This window comes from Sarcophilus harrisii, chromosome 1, assembly GCF_902635505.1.
Source record: "Sarcophilus harrisii chromosome 1, mSarHar1.11, whole genome shotgun sequence".
Lineage (NCBI taxonomy): Eukaryota > Metazoa > Chordata > Mammalia > Dasyuromorphia > Dasyuridae > Sarcophilus > Sarcophilus harrisii.
The window spans coordinates 25344041-25371197 of record NC_045426.1 but is presented as its reverse complement, the minus strand read 5'-3'; the positions used below and the strand labels follow the sequence as shown (position 1 = coordinate 25371197).

The window sequence follows — 27157 nt, the reverse complement described above, 5'->3', positions numbered from 1 at the left end:
CTTAGGCAAGTGACTTCACTTTGGGGTCTTGGTTTGCTCATCTATAAAAAATAAGGATGTCGGCCTAGATAACCTCTGAGATCTCTTCTGGCTGGAAATCTATGGGCCTCTTACTGCGCTTGATTTCAAACTCATTTGCCCAGCAGAGAAAAAGGTTTTAGAATGGGAGAACTGAAAAAAAACTTGTTAGGTTAGGAAAACAAGTATCTATTTATGGGCCTAATGCAATTAATGTCAGTGAAAATGTAAATCTGGATTTTAAGAATGCTTTAACACATTTTTCTTATAATGAAGTATAATTATAAATACATGTATGAATACAATACAAAAATATAAGTATAATGAAAAACTAAACTAAAACCCTATGAAACAGCTTTTATTCAAGCAAAGTCCCTTGGCCCTGGTACTGATCCATCCGAGCACAGCAAGCTGGATACCTCTCACAATTTAAAAGTCTCCCAGGGCAATCACTCCACAAGCAGCCTACAGCTGGGGTCTACATCAGCCACAGCAGAGCTGGACTACAATAGGGAGTGAGCAAAAGCAGAGGAATCCTTCTTCCTTTTCAAAGTGAAGGATTGGCTTCAAACCAGGATTTTGAACAGGGTCAATGTTTGTCTTGGGCCCCTAGGCAGCTAGCCTACAGCACTATAGTGCACAGAGTCCCGAGTTCAAAATTAGCTTCAGACACTTAGTAGCTGTGTGACTGGCAACTCATTTCACCGTCTGCCTCAGTTTCCTCATCTATAAAATGTTCTGGAGAAGGAAATGGCAAACTTCCCCAGTATCTGTGCCAAGAAAAGCCCAAATGGGGAAGGCAAAGAATCAGACATGACTGAAAAAAAGACTGAACAACTCCATCTTTTAGTGGCCTTCATCCAGTGCTCTCCCCATCACATCTTACAGCGTAAATGTGAACTACCCCCACAAAGTTGTTCATGCTCCAAAATCTCTGCCCTCCTTCACCTAAACCCCTGCCTTTTCTAGTGCTGCTCCCAGGACAAACTGCCAACCTTTCAGTGTAGCAGAAATCAGGTGTTAGGAGGAAAACCACCAAATCAGACTTAGTCATACTAATGTGTAAATGATTGATGGCATCAATTCTTCCAGAGACAATTGCATTTTAAATAAGATGTTTATCAGTCTACTGAGGACTATTAATTCCTAACAGGTAGAATTCATCCAGTGGCACAAAGTAAACTTTTAAAAAACAACCACCAAGTAGTATAAGAGAAACTATTTACTAATGACATCTTGCCCAAAGTTGGCACTGGGAAATTATTTCTCCCAAGTTGTTGCTGTGTTTAAAAGGTCCTTTTAAAAACTTCCATTCTGAATCCAGTAAAAACTCCACAGGAAGCAGAAGGGGAGATTTAGTGGAGAGGGGGTAAAGAGAATGAAGTGCCCAGACCACTGTTTGTAGCCCATGTCCTATTCCAGACTGAATGTCTACCCACTTAATTTTATCTCAGTTATTAGCAAGGTTTGTTTTTAAGTTACAATTTTTATTTAATTTTATTATACTTAGCATACTCCTTTTTACTTTTAGAAATGAAAATAAAATACAGTGAAATGAGGAGGGATCATATGGGAGTTTGATCCCTAAACTGAAATAACTGGAAAGCCTCTGGGACAGCCCACCAGGATCATGAGCTACCATTCTAGGATCACTTTCTACTCCATGAAATTCAGGATTGAACTGGGATTATCCATATCTGATCCTTAAAATCCTTGGAAAAGATCTACAAGATCCCATTAGCTCCAAAATTTTATTACTGGGTGATTCTATCTGGATCTATCTAGATTTAAAATAAAACAAAACAAACAAACAAAAATCAAGAAATTAGAACCTTTCACTGACCCCCTGCGGCAGGCCTACAGGATCATTCCTGGTCCTTTAATGATTTGACTCCAGGCTCTGCTTCCCATTCTTTCCTTCCTTCCCTACACAATTTTCCTGTGCTCTTCAACTCAAGTTCTCTGTTCTCTAGGACTCCTTCATCAATTTCCTTCTGCTATCCCCAGGACCTGGCATTGTTGTCCTGCCTCCCTTCCCTAAGTCTCACCTGCCCTCCACACAGTGCCCAAGTGGGCATTTAATAAGCAAATTGCTGGGCAAAGAATCCTTATTCAACCTTTCTACCTCCCAGCACTGACCACAGTACCCGGCTCATAACCTGCATTTCATCCACATCTGGTAAAGTGAAGACACTTCTTGAATGTTCAGCTTCTTAACTCCATCTATAGATGGAATCTTCCCTTTCCCCTCAACTATTTCTTATGGATCTCTCCTACCCCAATGCCTCTTAAATGGAGGCTCTCTGTCCACTGCTTACTTGGTCACCTCAAGCTGGCTGCATATCTACAGTGCCCTAGCAGTCAATTCCAAGGTCAAAATGGAGAATTCACAATTTCCTAGTCGCTTTCTTTTTTCTTACTGAAACTCAAATTCTACCTTGTATAAAATAATATTTCTTGAGTTTGGTTCTGGGGGGAGAAATCTATTTTGTAAGTTCATCATTTGATCTGAGGACCAAACTTCATTGCTTAGAACAATTTACTTCTGACTGAGACTGCCAACCTGAAGGCCTGATGTCTAGAGGCTCACAGGCCATAAATTGCCTAGCTGGACCACCTGAAAGCATCCACATCTGCACTTCCTTTTCATAGCCTCTGTTCTATCCCTTTTTTTTTTTTTTTTTTTTTAATTCTGTACTCTTTTAATCTGTAAGTCCCCTCAAGTTCTTTGGGGAGAAGGCTCAGAATAAATCACAAATTCCAATTCTTCAAGGACATTTTCACTCTCTCTGCCATTAATTAGAAACATTCTTCATACAAAACATGCTCTATATCACTATTAATCAGAGAAATGCAAAATAAGACAACCCTTAGGTAACCACTTCACACCTCTCAGATTGGCTAAAATGACAAGGAAAAGATAATGATGAATGTTGGAGGGGATGTGGGAAAACTGGGACACTAATACATTGTTGGTTGAGTTGTGAACTGATCCAACCCTTCTAGGGAGCAATTTGGAACTATACCCAAAGGGCTATCAAACTGTGCATACCCTTTGACCCAGCAATGTCTCTACTGGGCCTGTATCCCAAAGAAATCATAAAGGAGAGAAAAAGGGATCCTCATGTGAAAAAAAAAAAATGTTTATAACAGCCCTTTTTATAATGGAAAGAAACTAGAAACTGAGTGGATGCCAATCAGCTGGAGAATGGCTCAACAAGTTATGGTCTATGAATGGTATGGAATATTATTGTTCTGTAAGAAATAATCAGCAGGATGAGTTCAGAAAGGCCTGGAGAGACTTCCCATGGACTGATGCTGAGGGAACTAGAACCAAGAGAACAGTATATATAGCAACAGCAAGTTTATACAATGATCAATTCTGATGGACGTGGCTCTTTTCAATAATGAAATGATTCAGGCTAGTTTCAATGATCTTGTGATGGAGAGAGCCATCTGCATCCAGAAGGAGGATCATGGGGACTGAATGTGGATCACAATTTTTACTTTTTTTGTTGTTGTTTGCTTGCATTTTTTTCCTTTGGCATTTTTTCCCCTTTTTGGTCTGAGTTTTCTTGTGTAGCATGATAAATGTGGAAATACATACAGAAGAACTGCACAAGTTAAAACAAATATTGGATGACTTGTCTAAAGGAAGGGGTGAGGGAAAGGGAGGGAGAAAAAACTTTGAAACATAAAATTTTGCAAAAGTTTATGTTGAAAACTAACTATGCTTATATTTTGAAAATAAAAAATGTTTTAAAAAAGAATTCTTCATACAAAGAAAAGAGAAATATTTAAAAGTGAAGGAAGAAAGAAGAAAGCCAGTTTCAATTTCACAGATGTTACAGCTTGATAGCGATAACCTGACAAAACTTTATAATTCCTTATACCTTGTCATTTTTCTCAATTTGGAAACCGCAAAAATTTTCTATGTGTATATTACATATCATAGGAAAAACCAGCTTAATATCCCAAATATCTCCCTTGCTACTATTTTGTCCAAAATTTCATCAAGAAAGATTCATTGCTTTGAACTCTTTTCCTATCCATCTTTAAAAGTCAATAATTTAGGGATAATATAATCCATTAATTCACACTAACGTGTTAGTGACTTATAGGATAAGCTTTCATCCTGTAAGTATGGATGAAAGCATTGGGTACGTGGAGATGAAGTAACAATGGACAGAGAACTGAAGAGGGAGAAAGACACTGGCGGACATCACAATTTTGCTTGGGGCCACTGGCTCCCAAACAGCCAATTCCTGATGAAAAGAAAAACCAGAAGAGTCTCAGTTCATCCATGATGATGAAGCTCTTTTGGCACCAATTGAGGAACACAGAGTTCATCTCTGAATTAACACTGTTCCACACCCACAGGGTTAGCAAATTTTGGAGTTCTCGATACTGTTTATTGGACGATAATAATAATTCACATTGGATATCATCTTTTTAAGATGGAGAAAATGCTTTACAGATGGGGAAAGGAAGGCTCCACGTAGTCACGTGACTTTTGCAAGGTCACACAACTGGTAAATGAAAGAGCTGGCACTTGAATCCCTGCCCATCAAATATCAGAATTTTTGACACTTTACCATTGCTAATATTAGTGAAAAGTGATGGAATGCTGAGCTCCAAATTTTCAGTGGCATTAATACTATTTTTGAAAATTGGGATTCTGGGTTAAAATAAATTCATAAATGAGTAGCCTGCCTGGTAAGCAAAATTTAAATTCTAAGTGTTAGCAGCACTGTAGTTATCCAATTCCTATTTATGGGTAATTACCCATTACCTTTTCTTTATAGTGATGTTAAAATTTTTGATTGACTTATCAATTGATCATCACCTTTATAGGTAGCTGAACACTTCTGTTTAGATCTGGAGAAAAAATGACTAGTACCATAAAGCTAGTCAGAAATTACAATTTTATTAGCTACCAGATGTTCCAAAATTAAAATAATTGCTTTGAAATGTCAAACTGTTAAAAGCACTTTACCAATTTTATACCAAATGCAATTTGATTTTTACAATTATCTTAATTGGATATATTTATAGTAAACTGAGAACTAGTTAATATTCAATGTGTATATCAAGCAACTCTCCAGGGGATTAAAATCATTGTAAGTAATTGGCCACTAATGAGTTTTCACTTAATTTAAAAGGACTCTTCAGATCATTTTTTCCTATGAAACCAAATAGTGAGAAATACAGATTTTTAAAAACTAAGATTGTTATTTACAGAATCCCCTCTGTCCTTCACCACTTAGCAATTCACAAGCAATCATTTTCCAAACAAAACAAAATCTCAGCTATCCATGCTTTTGCAAAATCACTAGGAAAACTGGAAGTCCCTTTTTCTATAACATACACACAAAAGAAAATTGAAGTGAAACGTTACAATTAAAATGAATCTTTTTGGGCGGTAGTGGTGGTGGAAGTAATGCAAGAATCAATTAAAGTTGGGATTAAAAACAACTAAGATGGCTGTCAGGCTAGAAACAGGACCTACTGCAGAGAGAGAGAGATTTCAGTGCCACCAATGACAGCACCCCAGGGCCGACGCTGGCTGCTAAAGTACAAGATTCTAGCATTGCCAGACACATGGAAAACAGATCTCTTTCAGGGAGTCTGCTATTCAGGGGATTTTCTTCCTATAATTTGCAGAGTTTAAACACCAGAATGAAGCCACAGTTACACTCCTTTTTTTCTCCTGATAAACACCTAAATAATAAGTCAGAAATTCCTATATAACAAGTCACTTCTTCAAAAAACTGTGAATAAAATTCCATGCCAATCTGTTCTGTATTTGAAATAATCTGTTTTGACTACCAAGCTTATTTCTAGATTTAAAAAAAAAAAAAAACCAACAACCCTGTGGGTTTATTTTGCTCACCAAATGCTTGCTATTCAACACTACTTAAAATCTTTCCTATAATCCTTAGAATTCTAGATGTCTTTTTCTCCTCAGAATCCCAATTCTATACCATTCCTCCACAACTTTTCTTCTTTAAAAAAAAAAAAAAGCTTAAAAAATTGCCTGATTTCCAGTTATGTGCTCAACTTTCTTGCCTAAAATTCAATGAAAATGCTATCTCCTTTAATCTATCTGAAATGAGTTAAAATTCATTTATGTATGTTTCTCAGCACCCTAAAAACTTCTCTATGCCGAGTCACCAAAACTAAAGAACAAATTATAGATGATCAATAAACAAGACAAGCTACAATTCAAAATAAATACTCCTCCTACTGGTTATAATTTCTTCAATGATGACCAGAGATTGGGTGACATCAAAAACAGATTTCTTCTTTTGCCCAATTTCAGTAGATTAGCCTCTTTTCCATGTTTAACGATTGGAGTATCCCAGTCCTTTCTCTCAATGTAAAAAAATCTCAGATGCCATCAAAACTTATCCAAGATAGGTTCCTGTCTGAAAAATAATTCACCATTATACTAACTGCTCACCTACTTTATGGAAACACTACTTTTAGAGAATTGTCAAAGCCATTAAAAAAAAGAAATACAAAAAAAAAAAAAAAAAACCATGAACTGATGTATTTAGAAATGGAAGTAAGGAACTTTTCTTATTATGAGCTAGTCAGGAAAAAATAAGATTAATAAAAAAGAAGGTAATTTAGGCTTTTAGTATACATACATACATACACATTATAAGCAAAACAAAGTCTTCAAATATAAAAGATTCTTAATATAAAACACTCCACTCATAAAATTTTACTTAATATTGAAAATCCTTTAAATATTCTTCATTTCTGTACTATAACCAGTTACGAGATAAAAAAAAAAAGATACAAAGGGGAGAAAAGGAATGAAGGAAGAGACACACATACACAATTGGGTGTTCTCAAAAGTTCTGATAGACAACTAACTTATTTTCAAATATAGGTTTGAATATATACTAATGTCACTTTTTGGTTCTAGGGCAAACATTGTACATTTTGTTATAAATGTTTTAATCCTTAAAATGTGTAGACGTATGTATCTTGAAATTCTTTTCCCCCTTCATTTTCAACATCCTGCTCTGCAAAGCGGTTACTGTCTCATTTCATTTTACAGAGAAAATGGCCTATTTTCATGGATTAACAAGCCTATCATGTCTTTTTATAATATTACTGTCAAAGACTTTGGAAGGCGTATTGAAAATTCAGAAGCACAGGCATGAATGAAACCATCTCTTGATCTTTATTCGCCCTATTAGCTAGATGAAATTAAACTGAGGGCTCAGGGGTTGAAGGTTCTCATCCGTGATTTAGTGTAGAAAAGGGGGAAAAATCATCTTGGTACAGTTAATTTGCTTCTGTTTTACAGAATGACTAATTATGTCAACTTCCTATCTCAAGAAAGTGGTCCTTTTAAAAACTGTATGCTTTGGCAGAACACACACACATACATATATGTGTGTACACATGTGCTGGAATTAGAACCACATGAGCACAGACCTCAGCACACAAACGCCTTTAAGGCGCCACATCCATAGGTGCTGACTTTACCTGGGTGTCCTACAGCCCCACCTCCAAGAGCATCCTCATGGCTATGAGCAACATTAATTACATACAAGGTAACTGCCGGACCCAGGCATACAAAGTTAGCCAAATGGACTTTCTTCCAATGGGCCAATCAATATTTATGAAGAGCCTACTACGTGCAGGGTGCTGTGCTAAGCTGCAAGTATACAAAGGAAGGTAAAGGAGCGGTTCTTGCCTGCCCTCAAGGAGCTCACAGTCTCCTAAAGGGGACAATCTTTGATAACTATGGACGACCAGCCATAGAGAGCATTCACTGTAAGGCTCTGGAAGGAAAGGCTTCCCTACAGGTGGGACTTGAGTTGGGTGGGTCTGGGAGGAATCCAGGAGGCAAAGTTGAGGGAGGAGAGAATCGGGGGCTTGCCAGACAGCCAGGGAAATTGCTAGCAATCTCCCGAGAGACGGAGGGGTCTACTGGAGACCAGTGTGTTTGGATGGTCCAGTTTTAAGGCTGGGAGAGCATCTAGTTTAAGCTGACTGTCCTCTTCTCTTGTTTCTTGTTTCTTGTTTATTTCAAGAAGAAATAAAACCTCACATCAACCCCAGATCAAATCTTGTTTTTGCCACTGTGGCTATGGGAAAGCCACTTAACACCCATAGGCAAAACAGACCGGATCACAAGGATCGGACACACAAGCCAAGTGCTCCAAAGGTGACCCGAACCAGATTAGGCTGCGATTCCGACAGAGCTGGCAAAATGAACAAAAATGCATCAGAATGTAGCTAATGCTCACATGTGGTTTTCTAAGTCAGCATGCTGCTTGCGAGATCTTTGGGATTTAGGCCCCGTTTCTATTTGTGTTTAACAACACTGGTCTCGGTGACTTGTAAGGAAGCTTATAGGTCCAAACTTTGAGACTATGTAACCCTCACATTTGACAAGTGGGCCTTGGTCCAAGATACTGACAAAAAGAAATGAGCTTGAAATTGAACCCGTCCCAGAGCAAACGGCTAACTTGGGGCTGAGCCAGGCCTAGAACTGGACCCAACCTTGCCTTTGCAGTCCAGTCTCCTTTCCGTGAAGCTTTGCTTAATATGTTTCCTTGGAAATATCAAGAATTTTTATCTCAATCTTTGTTTTTTTACTTCTTTATGTTCTATTCTTCTGGAGAACAAAAATAAGACGCTTGACATCCCCTTTGTCTCCTCTCACTCTCATAAACTGCCAATTCTCTTCCCCAGACCCTTCCAAAAAGTGGCCTGTCATGGCAGCCCAGTTGGGGGATTCACTCTCTGCCTCTACTTTCCTTCTTTGAGGAACTTTGTGAAAATCCCAGAGATCATTTGAAATACCTGAGAACAAGGGGAAAGAGCCAAGTGGTGGCTGTGGGGAGGGGGGAGCAACCTCCTGCTGGGCCAGGCCACTCTTGGCTAATTGGGAGGTGGAACAAGAGACCCTGGGGCTTTCTGGCCATTGCACAAGGCTAAAATGAGCAGCACCTATAATCTTCCCAACAGCTTCCAGAGTGAAACAAACCCGGCCTCTCCAGGCGGTTTCTCTCTCCTGCTCCATAAACTTTCCCAAGGCCACCTAAGAATCAACCTACAAAAGTCCCTGGACCAGCACCGGCCTCCTCCCAGCTCCCAAATCCTCCCAGGCCCCGCTCAGTGCCCTATTCTTTCCCATTACCCCAGACTGATGGATCATCAGTCTTTCCCCCTTATTGCAAAGCTCATCTAAGAGCAGGCAAGGCCCCAGAGCCCAGGTCCCACATACAAACCCCGTCCGTGGCACTAAATGTCACCAGATTCCCATTGGGCCAGTGACTCCCAACCACCCCACTTTAGACTCCACAGGTGACCAAACTTCACTCTGCCAGGCGTATACTTCCTACATATGGTGGGTTCTTGAGCTAAATTAGTCTAATGATAGGGCCGTGTGGTCCGGCACCCTCATTTTAGAGGTAATAACTCAGGTACCCACAGGAAGTAGCAAAACTGGGGCCTCCGAGTGCCAGTTATGGATTCTTTCCCTACTTCTGTGCTACCAGGGGGCACCCATGGGTAACAAGGAGACATCAAGCTGGCCCCTTTGGGGGTCCGCTTCTATAAACTACAGCCAGAGAAATACACAGGTGAGTGACATGACGCTGGCCAAATGTAGAGTCAGAGAACCTGGGTACAAATCCCCGCTCAGCATCCTGCTCCCCGTGTGACTTCTTTGGGAGGTTAACCCACACCCTTTCTTCTGGCTCCGAATTTATGGTCCGATGCACTAACCCACAATTACTCCAAGCAGAAAGCCGGTTTTGCTAGGACGTGAGCCCCTCTCCTGGCAGTTCTGTGTCTGGTCTAGACCAATGCCACTTTTAAAAATGTAAATGAAAGGCTAGGTGACAAAGGTGACAAAGAAAAAACCTAATCTATCAGGCTCCAGACTCCTTCCTTAGCAGGAGGGCCCTCAGCTTATCTGGGAGAAGGAGGAGAAGATGCTAAAACCTGCCAAGGCTAAAGTATGTTCTCCCCTTGGAACACAGCACCACAGGTACCCCTTAAAACCAATAATTGTCTCCATCATTAAGAGAAGGGGGGTCCTGTTAGAATAAGTGACTCATTCAGACGTTCCTAGCCAGCTCTGAAAAGGCATCTAGTTCAACTCTTTCCTCATCTTAGAGAGGAAGAGAATCAGGGAAATTAAGTAGTTTGTCTACACAAGCAGCACATAGAAAGGTGGATTTGAACCCAGGCCCATTTGAAGAACTGATTTCTTCTTACTTCCTCAAACCCTCCAATCCAAAGGTCCCTCTCCATCTTCTATATAACTTATGGTCTGAACCACTATACCTTGCACAGAGTGGGCACAAACTAATCTTCAAGGGTCTATCGATTAAAGGGGCATAGTTAAGCTTTACTATTGCCCTGGGGGCTCTATGTGGATTAATTCAAAAATAAATGTCATAAAAATGTCAATTCTCTGAAATATCAACACTTACATAAAATTCTCCTTTTTGGGCAGTTTTTGTTAAATAGAGCTTCTAAGTGGCCATAATAATTATGTTCCTCCAGAAAATGAGGTTACTCTTTAACCTTTCTTTATTGGGTTATAAAAATTATTTGCAATTGGATGTTGTAGTAGTTATGCCAAATATAGACAAGGTACTCAAACACACATGAGAAACGCCAGCTAAAACTGGGCTGGATTTTACATTACATTTACAGAAGGTCTTTTCACTTTATAAAAGAACTCTCTGAATGATTGCCCCTAGTGAGTTTAAGAGTTTATTTATAGGGAGAAGAGAAAATTAAAGCTAAGGGCCACCACTAAATGAACATCAGTTGTCAGTGAGAAAATAATTTCCATTCACAAAAACATAATTTATACCCGGGGTTTCAGGAACGCATCAATTATAGAAATTGAAGAGTCTGTGGAGCCTGTCCATCCTTTTGCTGGTGGTGAGTTACAGAGCGGTATCTTGAGATTAGGCTTCTATTCTCTCTGTTCTGTAGGTTTAGCCACATGGGACCCCCTCGAGCTATGGTAGCATTATTTGTACTCAAACACTAACTCGCTATCCCTGGGCTCCTGGAGTATTTCTTTATGCTTTGTTAGCTAGCACACAACCCCCCTACAAGCTGAAAGAGAAATGTAAAACCTTTTGTTTCTTCCCATTCTTTCCCTTTCTCTGACTCAGTTTCTGTCTACCCAAGACTTTGTTGAATCCTGTCATAGTATGTGTATGAGATTCATTTGGTAATATTTAACATTTATCACATATGGTAATTTCTTTCACACAATCTGCACACTAATTTAATAATGTAAATATCCCAGCGGCTGCTCATTTAAATAATATCCCAAAAAGTCCTTCCTTCTCTATAATGCTTGTAAAAATAAACACTGACTTGGTGCCAATTAATTCTCACAGAATTAGAGTACATATGTATTCCGGCTTTCTTTTCCCTTTTCGATAGTAGTGTCTAGTGGGTTGGGGATTTTCAACAGCAATTTTACTGTTAATTTTCATGTCTTCCTCCACAGTAGGAAACAAGGTTAATGCACACTCTTGAGAGGCCGAGAACACAGCCACATCAAGGATAAAATACTCCAGGATCAGGAAATGGACCGTTTTGGAATCACTGAAACAAATTCGGGGCTCGCTTTCCTTTTGAAACAGTTGTGTATATTCTAGTATATAAAGCAATATAGCTTATGGCAATGCAATGGAAAACATGAAAACTCAAAACACAACTTTTAATAATGCTGAAATCTATTCAAAATATTCCACAGTGTGATTTTCCATTCTGTGCAGAATTGAACTGCTGAATATCTTTAAGGAAACCAGGTGGGAATGGGTATGCTTTTAAGTGCCTTTTTCTGCCAAAATATTTCTTGTTGATCACAACTTCATAGAAATATAAGGCATTCTATCAGCAAATGCTTGAAGCATTTTATCAAAAAACAACAGGCTAGGAATACTAAGTTCTTAGAAACTATACTGGATTTCTCATTTCTTAAAGTCTAGAAGACTGAGTCTACTATTTTAAAAATTAAAGGAGACAGTCACCTTAGTGTCAAACAGAACACTTAAGATAGAAGTTACATACAGAAAACATACTTTATGGTTTCTGTATAGATCAGAATTATATCAGCTGATTAGATGTTATTTACAAACCACAGTTATGGGGTTTGTAAGCTTATCCAACAGTAGATGGGTGTTGGGGGTTTTTAAAGACAAAAGTGGGCCCCAAATTTGTTTCCAAAACTGTCCATTTCCTGACCCTTGAGTATTTTATCTTTGGTGTGGCTCTGTTCAGCCCTTTCAAGAGTGTGCATTAACCTTGTTTCCTACCGTGGAGGGAGACATGCAAATTAACAGTAAAACTGCTTAGTTTCCACAATTCGAACCTTTTTCTGAATAAATTAGTAATAAATGGTTGTAATATGTCAGTAATGGATATGAGACAACACAGGTATACACACACATGGCTTAATTCGCACTTAGAAGCTTTTGTAAAGCCAAAGAGTTATTTTCAGCAGGGCAAAAGACGATCTCGTGGCATTGATTAAAAATTAACAATCCTTGAGAACACCTTGAGAACGTGACTTCCTAACCTCCTCTATCTCCTCTACAATGCTGGCTCACTACACATCCATGACCGCCTGGAAATCGAGGTTAGCAGCCTGAACCCCAGGCTAAGTAAGGATGGCACTGCTTTCCAAATACCTTCCTGTTCATTCCCTTTTCCAGTGATGCAATTTGACCTACATTTTCAATGCCCACTGAAACAGAAAGTGGGAGGGGGAGAGGAGAGAGGGGAGTTTTTTTGTTTTTTTTTTTCTTTCCCTCTTCTCCCACCCTCTGATTAACTAGGACAGCAAATGCAGCTGAAGAGACTGCTACTGGGCAGAAGCACAGGAAAAAATCACGCCAATAGGAAATTCCACAGGAGGGCATTTGGAAACACAGCGTTCTTGTGACCCTGTGAACAAACTGTCAGGACTTCACAAATGGAGCTGCATGTCATGCCAGATACAGTTTTATACAGTATATGTTCAGAACTGCAGGGGGCCATCCTTTTTTTTTTTTTTTTTTTTGACCTGGACTTCTCATTATGAAGGATGCTTCAACTTGAATCACAAACATTTGTCCTTGCCACCATGCTAAGAAGGTTAGTTAGGACCTTTCTCTTGCTTGATTTAATTCACTACCAACCATATCTCCCATAAAGGAATACTCTGCTTACCTTTTAAAAATAACTTCACACTGTGTATATGTCTTAAATCATAAGGGGAGGGGGGGAGGTTTGGTTAAGATAATTTTATCAGGTTTGCTATTTTGTGGAGATTATACTGAATATGGATTTATCATTCATTTTTTATAATATAACCTCAAGCTCTCAGGAACATTAGAATTTATTATATTTTGCATTGTTAGAAATAATTAGCAAATAACTTGTTAATAGATATATTAGATCTAATGGAATACCAGTTCTCTCTTATGCCCTGCCAATGGGATCATGATTAATTATTTGAGCTATACTAGAAAGCAGTTTCCAAAATAGTAGATTATCCCCAAATATTTGTATCTGTCTTTAAATAAAAGGAAAATTCTTTGAAGATGGGAGGGGAATTATATAAATTTTGTGTTTGTGTTCTCTTCATAGTAGGCATGTAATAAGTTTGTTTTTTAGATTTTTTTATTTTTAGAGCAGTTTCTGCCTTCCTAGCTATAGTTTTGTTAGCAAAATTAAAGAAATGGCTCTGTGGTGTGGATAAGAGCAGCTTTAGAAAGAGGAAGACCTTATTTGGTTCAAGACTGCTTCTGACTGTTTATCATGTTAGTCAACGAACATTTATTTATTAAGTGCTGTGTACTAGACTCTGTGCTAAGCTTATGTACGCAAAGAAGGGAGGAAAAAAAACAACAAGGAAAAAAACAACAACGAAAAACAAACAAAAGAAAGCGTATCAGTCCCTGCCCTCATGGGGCTTACCTTCAGAGACAATAAATAACTAAATACATACAAGATACCAAGAGAGTAGATGACAGGGAATCTGAGAAGGAAAGGCCACAGCTGCTGGGGGGTACAGGACGGGCCTCCAGTGCCAAGTCCAGAAAGAAGTCAGAAAGGACCAAGTACAGAAAGGGGAGACCATCAGGGGCAGAGGTATGGAGAGGGTCCCCTCCAAGGAACAGCCAACGGGCCAGCAAGTGATCCCTTAACCTCTCTGGCCTAATACACACAGATCTGCCTCAGCAGACAGGGAGTGAGGGTGGATACAAAGCTGGTCAGGGTCAAGAACAGGTCCCGCTTCTGACAGACCCCGGGACAGAGAGTCGGGGCCCCTCTGCGACACACAGAGACGCTGGGTCCCTGCCCAGCTGCTTAGGCTCTTAGTGCCATTCTCCATCTGCATTTCACTAGAGCCTCGTGTCTGAACAGAGAGAAAAAATTCCCTCCTATGGTCACTCTCTATGTCACTGAAGTCCCAAGTCCAGTGTCATCTCCTAAACGACAATTATACAATGTAAAAATACAATCACACAACTTCTGCCCACCCCACAATTGTGAGCAGTCCCTTCGTTGCTACGGCATTTTGTTTTGGTTTTTTTGGTCTTGGAATCCCTAGTGTCTCACACCCAACAACACTCAACAAATATTTGGTGAAATGAAGTGGGGGATCAAAGCTGAAATTTAATCCTCTCATTTTATAGAGAAGGAAACTGAGGCTATGAGAAGTTAAGTGGTTTGACAATGATCACAGAAGGAAGTAGGCTTGAAGCTCCATTCTTAGGACTACAAACCCAGTGTTTTTTCCACAGAGTTATAGTATTAGAGGAAGAAGAAGTTTCAAGGGGTTGGAGGAGCAGATTGTCATATTCTGAACACGTGGTGATGGGAAGGTAAAAGGAAAGGGGCTATAAGTATTAAGAAATAGCAGAGGGAGAAGAAAACTGGGTCCAGCGATGGCTTATTTGTTTTTAAAGGAAAAAGGCATCCTAGATAATCAACTGAAATATTATTTGAAATTATTAACAACTTTAGCAAAGTTGCAGGTTTAGAAAGCAAACCCCCAAAATCATTACCTGTTCTATGTACTACCAACAAACTCAGGAGAAAGAGCTAGAAAGAGGAATTCCATTTATAATAAGTATATACACTATAAAATACTTGGGAGTCTTATCTGCCCAGGGATTAGATGAACATATACAAACCCAGAAATACCACCATCTGTATGCCCAAAAAAAAAAAAAAAAAGAAAGAAAAAGGAAAAGAAACTACTTCACAAAAATATTTACAGCGGCTCTTTTTATGGTGAAAAGGAATTAGAAATCAAGGGAATGTCCATCACTTGGGGAATGACTGGACAGAGTACGGTATAAGATTATGACAGAATGCTTTTGTGTATAACAAATGATGAGTGGGATGGTTTTAGAAAAATATGGCAATACCAATACATACTGATGCAGAGTGAAGGGAACAGAACCAGATCATTGTACATAGTAACAGCAATATTATAATGATGATCATCTGTGAAATACCTAGCTGTTGGGATCAAGACACAATATAATTCCAATGCTCCAAAAGAACAAACAACCCATAATGAAAAGACTATCCACCTCTAGAGAGAGAAGAGATAAATTCTAAATATAGATCAAAGCATACTTTTATACTTTTTAAATTGTTTTATTTTGTTTGTGTTTTCTGTTATTGTTCATTCATTTCTCAGTTATGTCTGACCCCTTTTAGGGCTTTCTTGGCAAAGATACTGGAGATGATTTCACATTTCCTTCTCCAGCTCATTTTAAAGATGAGGAAACTGAGGAAAACGGGGTTAAATGACTTTCCCAGACCAAATTTGAACTCGGGAACATGAGTTGAGGCCCTATTCTCTATCCATTGTGACATCTAGCTGCCCCTGTTTACTTTTGCATCATGGCTAATATGGAAGTATATTTTTCATGACTCCACATGTATTACTTATCAAATCTCTTTACTCGTTCCTTTTCCTGCCCACAAACATTGCTCAGGTCTCTCTCTCTCTCTCTCTCTCTCTCTCTCTCTCTCTCTCTCTCTCTCTCTCTTTTTTTTTTTTTTTTAAATGATAGGAAATGACTGATGAACAAGGTCCAGGAGTTAAGATAATAAAATGGACACAAGGATTCAAGAAGGGTAACATCTGTCACTTCTCTTTCCTCACTGGATACAATTGTCTTTTCTGGCCCACACCTTGCTTGTTGTCCCTTTCTCCTGATTTAATTCAGCAGACATTTTAGTGCTTATTCCTTGCCTGATTGTGTACAGCCTACCTAACATTACCTGTCTTTTGTTAATATTATTCCCTAGGCCTGGCAGGAATGGCCTCTCCCGCACCAGTCTGCTCCAGCCTCCATAAGGTTTCTGATATTTATCTTCAGGCTTGTTTTATGGGTCAGGTATCTCTGAAGGTTTGCATGTGGCCCTAAGGCCATGGGCTGCTGATAGTCTCCCTCTCAGCCTTCTGGCAGGCTGGAACTAACTGCATTAGACTCATTTACAATTCCCATCTCCCACCCACCTCGGGGGTCTCCCCCAGCTTTCCTCTGCTCCAGCCTTCGTCTAGGTGGCGGCCACCCCCTCTCATGCATCCTCCCTGCTCCTGGATCCTCCAGAAGCTTGCTACCTCTATGATCTCCCTCCTCCTCCTCCCCCTCCTCAGTCTCCCTTATCTCTGGCTTCTTCCCTGAGCCAGCAGCTAAGTATTTCAGATGATCATCATTATGACATTGTGGTTACTGTGTACAATGACCCTTCACTCTGCAGCAGTTTGCACGGGTATGGCCCCTTTTTCAAAGAGCCTTTGTGCGTCCAGATTGGGACCACTTGCTTTCCCTCCTGCACCTCCCCTAGTCCCTGGTAAGACCCCACTGGAGACTCACCATTTAACCCAAACTTCTCTCCCCCATGGTCAATCAGCCTTTTCTAGGTCTTTATCCTCCATTGCTGATGACCCTGTATCCGGCAGCCTCTGTTTCTATGGCATCACTTTTTCCTTGTTCCCCTCCAGCCTGACTCCTGTCTCCTGAGCATCATCCATTTCCAGCCTATTAACTCAAGGTACTTCCCAAGGAGCAGCCCTGACCTACTTTTCTCTCATGTCTCTATAGCTAAAGGTATGCTGGTAAATGTTTAACAATCGGCTGTCTAACGAGGAAAAAACTTTTCATGGTAAACATTTAAGTTTAATCAGCATTGTTGCCCACCAGCCACCAGGCCAATGCATGTACCTCCGGTTCCCCTTAAGACACACACCCCCACCCCCAACCCCCTCCCATACATCCACTTTTAGAAGCTTAATCAAATCAAGTCTATCATTACTCCTAGAAAGTGTGTGTCAGTCTACTCTCTTAGAGCTCTGCTCACCAAGCCATTAACTTTCCAGAGCAAACTATCCTTCCGTCTAAGTCTCACCTATTAGAATAAACTACTTGAGAACAGGGCCATCTTTATTTTGTATACCCTGTGTTTAAAAAAGTGCTGTCATATAGTAAGTACTTAATACATGCTTATTCATTCATTCTATAGCTCTGTAATGTTTTTTAAGAACTTTAGATTAATTCAGGAAGTATTTAATAAGCATTTGAGCTCTCTCCTTCTGAATATAATGGGCATTAAACTCTGCACACCCAGAAAAGAATTCACCTTTCCTCCCAATTCTTCCACCTTCCTAACTTCCCTATTTCTGTTGAGGGCACTCTCCTTCTAGTCCACGTAAGTTCATAACTTTAGAGTCACCATCCAGTCCTCCTTCATTAGCTCCTCAAATCCAGTCTGACACCTACACCACATCCCTGCCCTGTTTCCTCAGCATGGCCTCATACCATTTCCAACTCCACAGCAAACTTGGATCCCATCCCCTGGCTAGCTTTTGGCCTAATCCGGTTTCCAAGTACAAATACTTATAGCAGACACACCCCCCATTTCTTCTTTTATTTAAGGTCAACACCCATAGTCCCTTCAACCCACCTTCACTGAGCATGAAATTGAGGCATTTCCCCAATCCCCAAGCAATTTTTGGAGCTTCTCCAGCTTCCCAGGGTCCTTTAGAACTGAACAAAATATTTCAAATGTCACCCAAAGTCAGAGTAGGGTAAGACTTTTATCCCTTTTCCTGGAAACAATGATTCCAAACTGCATTAGTTTTTTTGACTTATACTGAATTCAACTTAGTTAGTTGAGGGTCTACCCTGGGTAACTAAAGCAGCCAATCTGGATGTGAAGATCAGGGAACGGAAGATAATAACAGAACTCTGGGGATCTGAGAATCTCACCAAAAGAGATAGAACATAGACCGGAGTGTAGTGGAGCTATATCTTGGTCAGGTGGATTGTTAAATTTTCAGTGTGAGCAGAAATCAGCAAGCTACAAATCAGGGCTTGGTTTATTGTCTGGATTTTTTAAAGTAACGGGGAAATGTTAATAATGCAGATTAAACTTAAAAAGGTGTATCACGAAAATTTCCCCCCCAGTGAGACAGCTGAAGGTTGTGGTAAGAACGATAAGTAGACAGATACGGAAGATGTGGCGTGGTTGAATGGACTGGACTTAGAAAGCAATGCGATGGGGGAAATGGTGAGGGATAACTGAGGACAACCCTGAGGAAGAGAACCTAGTGACGAAGGATAATAGACCCCTCAGAAAAATGGGGAAGTTGGCAAAAGGGTTGGGTTTTGGAGAGATTAGGGAGGAAGTGATGAGATCTTGTTGTGAGCAAACAGTGCGTTTGAGAGGCCTACAGGACATCCTGGCGGAGATATTCAGTGGCAATTGGTGCTGCAGATATGGGCCGCCACACTCAAGATGGCACTCATTGACACAGAGATAAGCCCTGGGGCCTGGAACAGGCTTGTAGTGGAACTCAAAAAGAGCTCGTCCAACTGAGCCGAAGCTATGGGCGTGTCCAGGGAATGTGTAGCCCTTCCTCCCAGAAATGCCATGTCTAGATAAGCCCCAGACTCCCTGGCTGTCTCTCTCTCCAGCTCTCCCCTTCCCAGTGAATGTCCCTGGGAAGCCACGCTTACAGGCGTATTCCAAGGATGCCCGTGGCCCAGGAGGCTGTGCTGGCCACCGACTTCACCAAAGGGACCTTAACCTGTGAGCAGAGCAGAGTCCTTGCCTTGCCGAGGCAATTCCACACTCGGAGGCCCTCCTGTGGCATCCCTGGACATATCTATTCTGCTCCTTTATCATCCTTTCCCCCTTCCTTACATGTTCTTCACTCCTGAGGCTTTTCCCTCAAGCAGTCTCTCTTCCCCCTCAAAACCCCATTTTAGATTTCTATGCTCAGAAATCCTAAATCATCTCCCTCAAAGTAGTCTTTTCAGGCTTCTGCTTCAGATAGTGTTCCCTGGGTTTGGGTCTCATTTCTCCAATCCTTCTCCCAGCCAGACACTGCACCACTTGCCTCCCCACTACTGCTGATACTCCTCTGTCCTTTCTGACTCATCACAAATTCATAAGTATCTATATATTCAGCTCCTATGATTAATGCTTATCTGAGCTCCAAGATGAAGTGGATACATAACAACTAGGAAGAGGAATCACTCAGGACACAGAGGGAACCCAGACCACTCCCACTGACCTTAAAGAGATTGCAGATGGTGCTTTAAAAAGGGGGGGGGGGGGAAGGAACTGCGGGCTGATCCCTGTAATAACAGACAATTCTATAAGTAAAAAAAACTTTGCAAAGTAGTGTTCTCTACATGCAGCATCTTATTTGATTGTCTTAGATGAGAAAAATAAGACTTGGTGGGAAAGGAGATGGAGCAGTTTAGGTCTGACTAACAACGAAACACCCAAGTGGAGTTCTCTCACTGATTCCCAGCCTTTCAGAGCACCGCTCTTTGCTGAACCATTTTGGAAAGTGTGGAATAGATACCTAGTGTTATTGATATGAAGATGATGTAACTGATCTCCTGACAGGGGGTCACAGTTCACGTTTTTGTAGTAATGATGATGGATTTGTACTGGGCTCTGCAGACTCACCCAATTTCTGCTGTGATTAATGCCCGCATCTGCAAGATGGCTGGGACAGGAGGGGAGGTTTCCCTTTCTGCAAAACTAATTGGCCCATACTAGGATCAGAGGCTGTATTTCTTCCAAAGCTGTCTAGGAGGATGACATCTTGTCCTTTCTGCCGCATCTGCTTTTTTAATGTATTTCTAAGGTTTGACATCTATAAACATAGTGACAGCCTGCCCGAAGGCACGTGTAAGAATTTTTTAAAGGGGTCGTCCAACTTTAACACTGTTCTTTCTGCATGGGATCACTCACATGGATGGGGAAGTGGCCAAAATGAAATCAGTTAATGAATAACCATTCCCATATCTTCCACTGATGTAGCTGATAGTGTTATTTGCTACTCTTCCCAATATCTGATGTTTGCTCCCTTTTCTGGGTGTGTGGGGAAGGGAGGCGGCAATCAAGGCTAAGTGACTTGCCCAGAATCACGCAGCTAGGAAATGGCCGGGCTGGGGGCTCCATTCACAGTGTCACCAAGCGGCCTCTCCGTAGCTGATGTCCATACCATGAAACTATCCTGAAGGCAAGGCTTTCTTAGAAGTCAGAGCCAGCCTCTCAAATGCCATCCTTCTCAACTGGGGGCTTTGGGAATCAGCCCCCTCCTCCCTTGCCTCAGTCACTCTCCTAATTATTCAGACAGACAGACAGAGCTTCACTGAGTAATTCCTTCCCACTCTGCAGCACATGGAGCCACTTGAGATTACTTCCAAACTGGTCTGCAGGTGACAGGCCCTCCCCCTCCCCCCAAGGCCCTGACGATCCCACCAGCAGTGGAAATCTGAAGAGATGTCCCTTCCTGCTAGGGCTTTTCTCTCCCAATAGCTATGGCCCCATCAGCCTTGTGCACAAGCATCCCCCCTAACCCAAGAAGCCTCCTCTCTGCCCGGAACGGAGGCCTGCTTCTGCTCCTCCCCTCCCTGGTGTCTCAGAGATGAGGATCCACTCCCAGAGGGAGGGAGGAGGAGGAAGGAGGGAATAAGCATTCATACAGTGTCAACTCTGTGCCAGGCGCCCGCGCTGTGAGACCTTTTCAAATACTAGCTTATTTGATTCTTGTTGATCTTTACAACCATCTGGAAAGTGGGTGCCATTATTACCCTCAATTTAGTTCTGGAAAGTGGGGCACATGGTGGGTACTAGCCCAGAGCTCCTCAGGGCCCACGACCAACCAACCTGGAAGCCAAGTTTTCCTAACTCCAGGCCTGGCATGCCATCCCCCGTGGCCGAAATAAGAGCAGGTCCTCAGGTATCACCCTCCAACTACCTAGGATTGATCCTCCTTTCCTCATTTTGTTCCAGGATAATCTTTCTACTCGGCTAAGGCAACAGATGAGGAGGATGAAAAAGATGAATCCTGGCTGCGGGTTTGTCTGCCTCTTCTCAACAGATTGGACCAGATTAACCCTTTTCCTTTCCCCCCCTGAAGAGCAGAGGCCTAAGCTTAGATCATAATCTGCTCTGAGCTCCTTTTCTGAAGCTCTCTGGGCTGCCCTGCCCGGCCTGGGGGGCAGGTGTTACTTGGAGTCACCTATGAAATGCCCCTGGTATGCCTGTCTGGGGGCAAGATGTTCTCTCCCCGGCCCTCCTGCCCAGCCCGCTCTCCGACCGTCTCCTTTTTTCTTTTGTGTGACTGTGTGTGTGCACTTACATGAAGTCTCTGTGTGTACGTGGCTCTCTGATTAAGAGCTGCAATGAGGAACTCTGCCGAGCTGATGCTAATGCCTGCATCTTATGTCAATAAGTAGGGTATTCCAAATATATCTGTGACTTGCAGGCGTTCTAGAGCTGCCAGCTAAAAATCACAAAGAAACACAGAGATAAAGAAAAGGAGGCAGATTCTGCAGATTACAGACACTGTGCTATATAACTTCCTATTTAATGTTATTCAAATTCCAAGCCAGATCTCTTCTCACACCTCCATGCAGAACCTTTTCTCAGAAGTGTGAAGCCATCAACAATCCAGGACCAGCAATCTGCATCGAAATAATGCTATTTCCATTTTGTTTCCTCTTACTGCCACTCATTATTAATCCTTATGTCCAGTTTTCAAACATCAAAACTGTTCTCAAATTATTCTTCTCTCACCAAATTAGCCAATCTAGACTTTGAGTTTGTCTGGATGGCCCAATTTTAATATTTCTTAAAATCCCAAGTCCAATTCTATTTTTACAAGCTTCATTCATGCTAAGATGTTTTCAGAGTATAGGTCTATAATATTCTGTTTTCATTATTAAGTATAGTGTTGCTGTGAGGATCAAATGAAATAGAACATGGAAAAGAGCTTTATAAACCTTCAAGTGCTAAATAAATGTCAGTTATTAAAATAGCAATTACTATGTCATTCAAGGCTTAAAAAATGAATGTTTGGTCTTTCAAATATCTTGCTACACATGAAAACCTTGGGTTGAATTTTTTTAGACTCTTTAAGATGAAAATTCATCATTTTCAAATAAAATTACATCTCATAAAAATAAAGGATAGAATGAGTTCCTTCCGTAGAAACAGTGTCTCGAAGATATCAGATGCAGTTATAAGCCCAAGACGCCACAGATAAAATAGACTTGTGTTCTTTCCACTCTAAATGGTAGCCTATAAAAACTTTCCACCATTCCCACAGCTGATTAATACCTGACCCCAGATCTCCGGAAAGCAAGTCAATGTTTGTTGGCTGTTAGCTGTAGGAAAATAGGAATGAGATACACAGAAAGCTACTGACCACAACACACTATTAATGGTTTGTTTACACATACTGATTTCTCATTTGTAAGCTTTAAAGGCAGTATCTGAATACTGGATCATGGGTTCATTGCAAGTGAGTCTTATTTCATCATCTATGATAGTTGGATGGATATAAATCATTTTCCTATGTTGAAAAATCTTAATAGGAAATCTCTGCAATCAAAAACATCTTTACTAGCTTCAACAAGCTAGTAAATATAAACAAGTGCTTCATTTTAAACTGCCTAATGTAATGGTGAAATGCTCTCCCTTCTGACATCCAGTCCAAAAAGAATAACAACAACAATAATCATGTTAGCATTTCTACAGCACTTTAAAAGTTTTCAGATGCTTTCCATATCTCATGTCATTAAATCCTTACAACCCTGAGAGATGATACCATTATTATGGCCATTTGACTGATGGAAAGTTAAATGACTTGCCTGATGCACGATTCAAAGTCAGGCCTTCCCATCTCTGAATCTAGCACTCTAGCCACTGTTTTCCATTCCAGCCCCAATAACCAGTTTTTTTTCTCTCTCTTTTTTTAAAGCCCTAAATTGTATCTATCAGGACCCAACAGGTTCCTGTAGCTAGAACACATAACACCACCCAATGGTCACAGCAAATCTGAAAGCACTATGAGACAAAGCAGCAAAACTCAAGTGTACATCTAGTCTAACTTAATTAGCGTACTGGGGTGCACACCGCACTGTGACCCTGACAGACTGGGATGAGTAACAAAACATTCAATTTTTAGCCTGAAAGAGTTCAACTTAATTTGAAGAGGTAAAAGTTTCTTTGCAAAAGCGGTTAATGACCACAGTCACTATAATAGACCATGGAAGTGCCTTCCTTGACCTCCAGCTTGGTCCCATTCCCCTCCTGGAAGCCTCCAACCCCAGGACTGTGCTCACAGCCAGCCCTTCATTTCCCATCATCCTCACACCAGGGTCTCCTCATCATCCACGTCTGGGCCCAGAGGCATCCTGGGGCCTGGGGGGTCCTAATCAGCAGAACCTTCCCCTTTGGGATTATCTTTCTTCTCTTCTGTGTTTATCTTGTGCAGGACAGCCCCAAAGTGACTAAGCTTTAATAGTTTATAATTGCCCCAAGATTTGGGGGACACCCTCCATTCTCTTCTATTTACCATCCTCCACCCCCATAGGGTAAGCCAGTCCACTGAGACACGATCCTGAGGGAGGGACAGGAAGTTGAGTAAAACCATAGTCTCAGACCATGATGGAGACTGTCCAGGACCCTAAGCCCAGGAGCCCTCCCGACACCCTACTTACTGAGTGAGCCCCAATGGCTCAGAGTCACTATGAATAGCAACTGTTTCAGTTTGCCAAAACCCTCCCACACTGAGATAGAGAGACAGATAGATAGATAGAATATGTTTATATTTTATATATTTAAAAATATATTTTTGATATAGATAAGAGGCCATTCTTTGCCTCATTTGTTTCCTAGCCTTAATCACTGAAGGAGAGCTGCCTGGGACGGACCTGAGCATTAGAAGGCCATGGTCTCCCACTGCGTCTGGGCCATCTCCAGACGTCCTGATCTATATCTGGCCACTGGACCCAGATGGCCTCCTTCCTTTAAATCCACTTCACTTACTAGTCCCAACATCACCTCCCTGATGTCATGGTTCTCTTTGGGAATGAAGGAGAAACAACAACAATAATCACTGCCTCCATTGGAGCCCCCAGCCCATCCAGTCAGTCAGCCATGGAGCCACAGAGAAGGTGCTTTCCATCAGTCTCAGCCTTGTCAGGTGGTTCTAGGATAAAGGCAGTGAGGGCTTTTCTGGTGGAAACGTCCCGACGTGGGACCCCCGGCTTCTGCTTGCAGCTGGGGCCCTCCAGCAGAGGGGAGAGCTCCTTGAGGGCAGACATCTTGGTCTCCTGTTGCTACCCCTAGCACTTCACACAAGGCCCCGCACACAGCAAGCCCTTAATAAATGCCTGCTGGCCGGACTCTCACAGACTTTCTGTATTAGAAGGAGAAGCCGAGATGAAGACGGTTGGTCTTCATTACCTAACTGATGCTGCTGGCTACCTCCCAAAGCATGGTCACAACCTTGCCTTCTTTCTCTAAACCTTCCCATCCGGGGCCGGGAGAGTGGACATAAGAAAGGCTGACGATACGCTTGTCCTTGGTACTGTTAAGAGTTGATAATGTGCAGTTGTCCATGGGAGCCTGAAGACCTCCCTCCCAGTGTGAACTCTGCTTGGTGTGCAGCAGCCAGATCTCAGGGAACCGAGTCTGGGAGCTGGGTTCCCATCCAGCTCTCCTTCCTATGCCTGTGCTCTTTACCCTGGGTCTGCTTCCTCCCTGGAAAAAGAGGGGGCCGGCCTCAATGAGGTCCAGGTTCCTTTCAGCTCTGGGTCCAGCATCTTCATCTCCTACTCCTCTCTAGGCCTGAGCACGTCAAAGTCACAAAGCTCATTCTGGGCTTCCTCAGAGATAAAACAGAGATAACCACACTCCTAGCCTTGGTTCTCTCTTAGGAGATACTGTTGTGGGGAACAATTCTGAGAGCTAGAAATATAAAGGATCAGTATTATTTTAAAGCAGGAGAATGGCAAGGTGTAGGAGCACCATGACAGCAGAAGAAGGCAGAGAAAGAACAGTGTTGGCATGAAAAGTTGAGGAACCCAGTCTGGCCCTTGGTTTTACCACCCAATGAGCAGTGAGACCTTAAGCCAGTCACATATTTGGTCCTCAATTTTCTCCTCCGTATCTGTGGGGCCAGATGAATGAGGCTCAAGGGTTGTTCCCAGCTTTCCCCTTCTCTTGTTCCAATAACAAAAGGCAAATGGGACCTGGTGCACACAACAAACATCACACTGATGGGCTCCTTGATGGGCACCCAGTTACCTGCCTCCATGGCACTGCCATGATCTCCACTTTGAACCATTAAGAAACAATTCAATTTTCAGCAAATTCTGTTTTTAAAAGTCCTAGTGGAACCAATAATGAATTTAAAATCAGCAATTCTGGGTTCTGGCTTTGTTCCTCAGCCTCCTTGGGTCTGTTTCCTCATCGGCACAATACAGGGGACTGGACAGGATGATTTCCAAGGTCTCCTCTAGATCTCGAATCCTAGAGTATTTATCAAAAAGTTACATTTTTAAGCCCATGTTTCAGTTGATGACATGGAATACCGGGACAAGCCCAGCACCGGGAACTCCAGCACCCCTGATGTCGGCTGTTCACCCTCACAGTGTGATGACCTCCTTGGGACTTGCTTGCCCCAAGTACAAGGCTACAGGGTCTTAAACTTCCCTTCCAAACATGTACCATCTTTTAAGTGAAGTTCTTTCTGGTCCTCCTGGCTGCTGCTCTTAAGCCATCTTCAAATTAACTCATTTTTATTCTGCATATGCTGAAAGACCAAGTAAAAGCAAATTCTCCGAGAGCAGGGACTGTTTAACTTCAGTCTTTTGCCTTTGTACACACAGCATCTAGAACAGCGGTCTAACCTAAGACTTAATATGGTGGCTAACATTTAGGTAAAAATAAACGATTAGCTGATTCTGTCTCTAAGAATCCTATTCTTCTATATGGAAGATCCACAGTGGTGTCAAAATCAAACAAAAAAAGGTGCCACTCATCTGCATGCAAGGATCCCTTTTGGCAAAATCAACTACTGATTTATATTTTATAATGGGATTTTACCTATGTTTTAATGAATTTTTATTTATTTTGTTAAATGTTTCCCAATTACATTAACCCATTACTGCCTTACATGAGAGCATTAGGCAAAGGCCATCTTCCCTCAAGATGGCAGATCAATGATCATCTTACTATGTATCACTTTTTAAAACTCAGTTCACAAAAGGGCACAATGAAAAGTGAGCTGGTCATCGGATAGCAACCCTAACTTCCCATTGAATAAGGGTTGTGTAAAATCTGGGCAGATACTGTTTAACTATTCCATGCCTCAGTCTCATTATCTTTAAAATGGGGATAAATGCTGGTATTCCCTGTCTCACAGGATTGTTTCTAGCAAAGCTCTTTGTACCAACAAAATGGACACAGAACTTAAAAGCTATTATACAGAACAAGACAGTCATAAATTTTCATGATAATGAGACAATTTTTTTTTCATGTCTACACAAGCACAGATTTAAAAAAAAAAACAAACCTCTCTATATCAGTGTATCCATCGGATGTGTGAGTATCTATCCATTGGACACAATTTCATGTGTCCATGAAAATTTTTTTTTTGGGGGGGAAGGAGCGTCTTCAGTTTCCACTCCACAGATCATCATGTGATAAACCAACAGATCCAATATTAGTTTTCAAGAGGACAAAACAAATGGCTGAGTTAAATAAGAGGAACTTTTCATTCATCGCGGCTAGTTAAATA

At 41.4% G+C, this 27157-nt stretch overlaps 1 protein-coding gene across 2 annotated transcripts in view; it reads right to left on the bottom strand.

Moving 5' to 3' along the window:
• Nucleotides 1-27157, bottom strand: part of ATXN7 (ataxin 7) — a 124011-nt gene that overhangs the window by 91609 nt on the left and 5245 nt on the right. The gene's annotated exons all lie outside the window — the stretch shown is intronic.